This window comes from Pinus tabuliformis, chromosome 9, assembly GCF_031772625.1.
Source record: "Pinus tabuliformis cultivar Carrire ecotype Pingquan chromosome 9, CPIR1, whole genome shotgun sequence".
NCBI lineage: Eukaryota > Viridiplantae > Streptophyta > Pinopsida > Pinales > Pinaceae > Pinus > Pinus tabuliformis.
In genome coordinates, this window is record NC_142307.1 from 810,811,147 (window position 1) to 810,819,173 (window position 8,027).

Genomic DNA, 8,027 nt, shown 5'->3' on the forward strand with positions numbered 1-8,027 from the left:
ATAAATAACATTCCTTCAAACACTTCAAGTACATAGTGATCTTCCAACTGTTGACCGAAAAAATTACCCATTTTTATGTACTTGCACCTATTTTTCTCCATATTCTTTATAGCTCTTATGAGGTTCATTTTTATCCAAATTAATGAAAGGTATATCATGTTGGCATGTATCCTTGAATTGTTGATTAATGAAGCGGTATTCATAGGGGAACAATACTTAAATGACTTACTCACAAGATTCTTTGAAAATTACTCAACAATTCATACCGAACATCACTTGACGGAACAAGACCCATCATGATGGTGCCGAGTATGGATTGGTGGAATTATTTGAGGGCTGAGTCATCAACTTACCAACTACCCAAATAGCTGGTAGATCCATCTATGTTACTATCTTTTCATTCTGTTTAGGATTTGACGAAATGTTGTATATTTTTGGGATAGTCGGATCACCACAATTTCTGGGTTTGTCAAGTTATGCTATTCATGTAATGATGGTTGTGTATAAGTATGACACAACTGAGAAGAACTGAATGATCTACCTTTCTCTTGTAACAACCAAATTTTAGCTTGTAACATTTTTTCTGAATTAATAAGAGTAACAACATATCATAAACTTTGTGTGATCTATAATTCTTCAACCACGAACCTAATCAAAGAGTTGGGCCTAGTCTTTCGATCAAGTGTTGTTGGAATGCAGTGTGTGTGGTATAGGTATCTATTTTAATAATATCATTAATGTTTTATGATTGTTTTTTATTTCCTTGTTGTTATTCATAATTTTTGTTACTCCGGATTGATGTTACTTAGGCTTGACGTTATTTAAGATTGTTGTTACTTGATTTGTTAATTTCTGTTGGATTGATTCAAAACTCTTTTGGGCCAATGACCTTATATTTCATAATTGATCAATGCTAGGTAGGGAACCTATAGGTTTCATAAACCTTGCATGATAACCTTAAAATAACCAGACGAACCCTGGGTTGACAAATAAATGTAAAGAGGGACTGAATCTATAAAACAATATTAGGACCCAAACATTTTGCATCGTTGCGGGGAGGCTATCAAAGGCACAAAGTACAACCAGTATTAACCGTAGTACACACTCTCTCATCCTGGTCAAGCGAGGTTTGCACCAACCCTTTTACTAGGACCTGAGCATTAGGATTGTGTTGATGTTTTGATTTAATTTTTTTCTCTTAGATTGTATGAACAAGGAAACAAAACCAAGGGGCAGAGGGAGACTGCTAAAACTCGCAGGTGGTCGAGGTCAACGAAGGAAGGATCTAGGTATAATTACCTATATTCAAGAAGTCATCTCTAGAGCTAAAGCATGAATTCCATCATGATGTGTTTCCAGGGTAAGATCTCAAACGAAATCCAAGACCCAGTCAGCCCCACAACCAGAGCCTTCCTCAACGACATAAGGAGAGCCTAGAGAAGAGGAAGTAGGGAGTAGACAATATGTAGAATTAAGTGTTGAAGGTTCTGAAGAAGAAGAAGAGGTGGGGAAAGTAAACCCTCCGCCTGACCGAGGGAGCATTGTCAAGCCAGCTCACCCATGCATTGTGGAGTAGTCGAAACCTGCTCAAATTCCAAGTGAATATTCGAGGATATTCATGGCTAATACAACTTCTAAAATCAAGTTCCCAATTGGGGAAATTAGAGGCGATGCATACATTAAGCCTCTTCCTCTAACAACACTACCTAATTTTTATGGCCTCTATTCTAAAGATTTAGATAGATTCCTCTTCGAGTTTGATGATGTTTGTTGAGGGTATGATTATGTTTCAGACACTCATAAACTAAATATATTCCCTACTACTTTAAAGGGGATAGCGTTGCAGTAGTTTATGGCCTTAGGAGGAAATTTTATCATGACGTAGGATGATATGAAGGAAACTTTCCTTGAGAAATATCAAGACTACTATAAGTCTCAGGACATCAAAGATGATATTTTCAAGAAGATGCAGAACAAGGATGAGAGTGTGGAGGATTTTGTGGAATGTTTTAAATATAGCTTGCATAGATCGAGTCGTAGTGGCCTTGATAAAGGTGTTTTAAAGATACTCTTGCTCCATGCTTTAAGAGAAGAATCTATGGAACTTATGCATGTGGTAGGAAATCGAGATATCTCAAAGGAATATTTTGATTACATCTGTGATCTATGTGTCAAATGTTCATGAGGAGCTAGAAGGCATAAGTAAGGAGCATGAGAAGCTTATAATAGAACTCTCAAATCATTGAGCAATGGAGTCAAAAAAGCAAAAAATAGGAACTTACTAGACAATGTGAGGACTAACATCTTAAGTACATTGTCTTCACAACTAGATGTTCTATAGGAAAAATAGAAATAGATTGAAGATGAGAAAGAAATGGCTATATTATGCCCACAGTACAAGAAGAAACACCCTCTAAAGGAGTGTCCACTTAATGCCATCGAAACATGTGAAATATGTGAGAAAAATCATTCCACAAGAATGTGTCCATCACTTCCTAGGTTGAAGGAAGTTTACTAGGGGGAAATGAAGAGACAGATCGGGTATATTTTATGGGGCCAAAGAGGTAATGGAAACCACGACCACAGAATATTAATCAAGGTATGAATCAAGACCCTTCTCAATATTGCAATAATCGGAACTATGGGTCTGACCCAGCACCATTCCCCTCTCCATTATGGCCACAATATTATCAGTAACCCATGCCATGGAAAACATGGTGACCTCAACCTGGTTCAGTTCCTTCTTTGCCTTAGAACTGGCATGGACTCCCTCTTCCTACAAAACTTCCTCAGCCTATGACACAACAACAATTACAGCTCCCACCAAATGCTTCTACTAGAACTCCTCCTTTTTTCCCTCAATTTTTTGTTCAAGCTAACCCAAATCCAAATAACAGGGGAGTCCAACAGGTTGAGACACTCAACCTTTCTGCATATGGTATTTCCACTTTGGAATGTAATGAGTTGAATACTTGATCTAGACAAGTGGTGAATACAAGGACTTTGCCAATAATTATTGAGCAAACTAAAGACAGAGTCTCATCGTCAAAAACAAAATTTGTACCACCCTCTAGGACATTGGGTGTAAACCAACAAAAACTAATGAGGAACAAAACCCCCCACTAAAATAATTTTCGCTTGAGGGGGTTATGCAAGCCCACGTTACTGTGAGAGGTTGTCCTTGAATAAACATATCCCTCAACCTGAATTTGTTCTCTTAGGGGAACTACAAAATGAATTTGTTAAAATTCCATTGCTCCAAGCCATGAAAGATGTGTCGATTATGCCAAAACAATCAGGGATTTGTGCTTAAAGAAACCCGTGAGAAAGCCTACAGACCCATCCACTATTCACGTCACGGGGATATTGTGAGACATAATGTTGGGAAAAATTACACGCGTTAAATACGATGACCCAGGAAACCTGATCCTCACAGCTCAAATTAATAGTGTTGACATTCCCAATGTTTTATCAGACCTTGGCGAAACAATTAACTTTATAACCTCAGAAAATGTGCTTAATTTGGGCTTATTCGACCTTAAACCAACCCCAACGGTTCTAGAACTTGCAGATCGATCTACTTGACACCTATAGGAAAACGAGAAGATGTAATCATTTCCATGGATTCTCGGGAATACCCCATTGATCTCTTAGTACTACACACTCAATCACGAGTAGGGGGACATCCCCTGATCTTAGGAAGACCATGGCTCACTATAGTCTATGCTTATATTGGGTGTTGATCTCGGAACATGGTAATACCAAATGGGAAAATTATGAGGAATCTTGTTCTTTATCCCCCTGTAAAACCAAACAAATTGGCCAAAATTAGGTTTATCATGGAACAAGAGCCACACTTTTGGGATGAATCTAAACCATAACATGAAGATGTTATAACAATTATTAACATTGGAAAAGCTCTTTATTTCAAAGGAGAAATGGAAGATGATGCTATTAGCATATTTATCAGTAATCCCAACTTTGTTTCTTGTCTAACCTAGTGACTATTAGAGTTTGTTACGAGTTGTACTACCCAGGAAGATATTCAACCAGAAATCGAAACTAAAAAAGTTCATGTCACAGTGGCTCAGAGCAGTGTCCTAGTAGAGATTGATTCAACATAAACCTCGAATATCAATCCCAACCTATCACCATCCCAAATTGAACAATTATTAAGGATTCTCTGGAGGGAGAAGGAAGACTTTGCTTGGGAATACACGGATATGAAGGGAATCCATCCCAATTTATATGCCCACCACATATATATAAGAGAGGAATGTCGTCTTGTTTTCCAGCCCTAAAGAAGAATGAACCCTTCTCTGAAAAAAATTGTTAAGGAAGAATTGCAGAAGCTATCGGATGTTGGGTTTATTTATCCAATCTCTTATAGCCAGTGGGTATCCCCATTAGACATAGTCCCAAAGAAAAATGGAAAATTAAGGATCTGCATTGATTACAAGGAATGAGATGAAGCTACCCACCAAGATTAGTTTCCCTTACCTTTCATCGACCATGTTCTTGACACACTAGCTGAAAATAGGTTTTTGTCTTTCCTTGAGAGATTTAGTGGATACAACTAGATCCAGGTAGCTCCTAAAGATCAGGACAATACCACTTTTACTTTCCCTTTGGGAACTTTTCCATGCTAGGTCTGACCATTCGGGCTTTGTAATGCACCTACCACTTTCCAACAGGAAATATTGGGAATCTTCTTTAACTTGATTAATGACAATGGCAAAATTTACATGGATGATTTTACCCCTTATGATGATTATTTTGGAGATGGTTTCGAAAATTTAGAAAAGGTACTTAAACGATGTAAATAGACTCAAATTTCTCTTAGCACAGTGAAATGTCATATGATAATGGAATAAGGGATGGATCTTCCTGGGACATTTACTTTTAGCTGCAAGAATACAGGTTAACCCAGCTAAGCTCAAGGTAATATTAAATTTTCCCATTCCGAAGACACAGACAGTGGTATGAAGCTTTATTGTTTATTTTGGGTATTATTGATGCTTCATAGAATTTTTTGCTAAGATATCATTTCCACTTTTCCAATTACTGTCTAAAGATGCATAATTTGTGTGGTCTGATGCTTGTGAATCAACATTTTTAGGGATCAGGAAATTAGTCTGTGACACTCCAGTATTGCATGGTCCCGATCGAAGACTTCCATTTCATATCTCTATGAACACTTCCCATACTATAGTAGCAACAATTTTGGGACAACAGGAACACAAGAAACTATATGTAATCTATTATGTCAGCAATAATTTAACATAAACTAAGATTAATTATATAGTAACTGAGATAGATTTTTTCGTTGTTAATTATGTTGTTAAAAAAAATTTGGCATTATATTATAGTTTACCCCACCTTTTTGCATAATATCATTCAACCATCAGGTAAATGATGAATATACCTGTAACTCTTCGACAAATCACAAGATGGTTACTATTGTTACAATAATTGTTATCACTATTGTGAACAAACCAGGAAAGGATAACATTGTAGCAGATTTCCTGTCTAGGCTAAATATTAACAATGAAGATACACATGTAGAAGATAGTTTCCCTAATGAACATATTTTTACAATTTCTACTAACACTCCTCGATATGAAAATGTTGTTGAGTACCTTGCTACAGGTAAGGTACCTCATCATTTGTCACACAAGGAACAATGGAGAATGTCTTAACAGAGTGCCCGTTATACATGGATAGAAGGGCACCTCTTCTACACTGGACTAGATCAAAAAATTTGACATTATGTAGGCGAGGACAAGATCTACGATGCCTTGAAGGTTTCTCATGATGAACCATATGGGGGACACTTTGTGATAAATGGACTCGTCATAAGGTGTTGCACATGGAATATTATTGGCCCTTTATATTTTGGAATGTTAGAAGATACGTTCATGGGTGTGAAAATTGCCAATGAATGGGCCAGACTATTCAATTAGATGAAATTCCAATGAAGACTCAACTAGTTCTCGAGCCTTTTGAGAAATGGGTCATTGATTTCATCGGGCCATTTAATCCTTTGTGTCATCAAAAAGTCCACATCCTTGTCTGTACAGATTATGTGACGAAATGGGTTGAAGCCAAGGCCATTCCAAAAGCCACTAAACAGACTGTCTCAGTCTTCCAATTTGAAGAAATCTTTGCTCAATATGGGATTCCTAGGGAATAGTTTCAGATGGAGGGGAACAATTTAGATCGATTTTTCAATAGTTAGACTTATGAATAAATTTGGAATCAAGCACCAGGTGGCATCCCCATATCACCTACAGGTGAATGGTCAGGTAGATATCACAAATAAAGTATTGGAAAATATTCTTACAAATATTCTGGCTAACCATCATTGTAATTAGGCTGAATATCTCCCTGAAACACTCTAGGCATATAGAACCACATGGCGGCATACAACAATATTTTCACCATATGAACTTGTGTATGGAAATTCCCCTCTATTCCTGATTGAATTCGATGTTAAAATGCTCAGGAAAACTATCGAAGTAGGCCTAAATCTTACTACAACCCAGAAACACTGATTGAATCAGCTTCATGAATTAGATGAAATATGTTTAGTAGCTATACATAACACTGCCACCATACAAAAACAGTGAACTAAGTGACATGATAAATTTATTAATAAAAAGGTGTTCCAAAAAGGTGATTTGGCGTTACTCTATGATTCTCAATTCAAGGATTTTAAAGGAAATCTTTGCTCAAGATGGATGGGTCTATATGAGGTCGACACAGTGTTTGACAATGGAACTATTAAACTCATAACAATAGACGATTCACAAAGTGCTTTAATTACAAATGGACATCACCTCAAGTTGTGTCATCATCCGACCTATAGGGACTCCTTCATTAGACAATTTTCTAATGATTATGGTTTTGAAGTCAATTGTTCAGGAAATTCATCCTTTGCACCTCTTGCTAAATAAATATAAACATAAATGAATAATAAATAAATAAATAAATAAATAAAATAAACATATATATAATAAAATAAATAAAGTTAAGTTTTTCTATTGATCCAATCTCATCGCCGTTTTTCTATTTTCCCCTTTTTCCCTTTCCTTGTTGCTACTCTAGTTGCAACACGCTCTTTCCCCTTTCCCTACTACTACTCCAGTTGCAATGCCCTTTTTTCCCTTTCCTTGCTGCTACTCTAGTTGCAGTGACCTTTTTCTGTTTCCCTTTTGTAATTCCAGTTGCAACGCCCTTTTTCCCTTTACTTATTGCTACCCCTATTGCAACATCTTAGTTTTTCCCCATTGCAGCATTGATGATACTCCATTGGTGTTGATACTCTATCGATGTTGATGCTCCACTAGTGTTGATACTCTGTCGTTGTTGATACTCCACTCATGTTGATACTCAACCAATGTTGATACTCCACTAGTGTTCATACTCTGTCAACGTTGATACTCCACTAAGGTATGTCATCAGGTATGTCCCTGAATGAATCTATGAATTTAAATAACTTTTTTAATGATGACATGACCAATTAGGGCTGAGGACGGCCATACCTTAGTTGGGGGGAGATTGTATCACATTTAATTAATACTGATACCATTGTTTCTATTACCCATACTTCATTAATACCACCTAACCATTCAATTATACCATTAAATACTGCATGATTACCCACTTGCATCATATCTCCATCCATATCCTTCACACATACCAATATTCATTCGAAAATACACTGTGTACTTACATATATGTCAATATTAAATTGTGGTTATTCCCAATGTATTGTAATTATTACCACGATTATTGTTGTTTTACCATAACCCTCTCCCAAAATCGCTTCCCTTATCGCCATTCCACTACCACATAGTTTCTCAGCTAACTATTCTTTCAATGACTGGTTGATACTCCGAACGCTATCACAGGGTAATTGATAGGTATTATGGGTGGCCAGGCTATCAGCCATGAACTTGAGAATACAAAGCAGATACAATGCCAACCAGAAGTATGGTAGATTTTTCAAAATGTTGGATGGCACA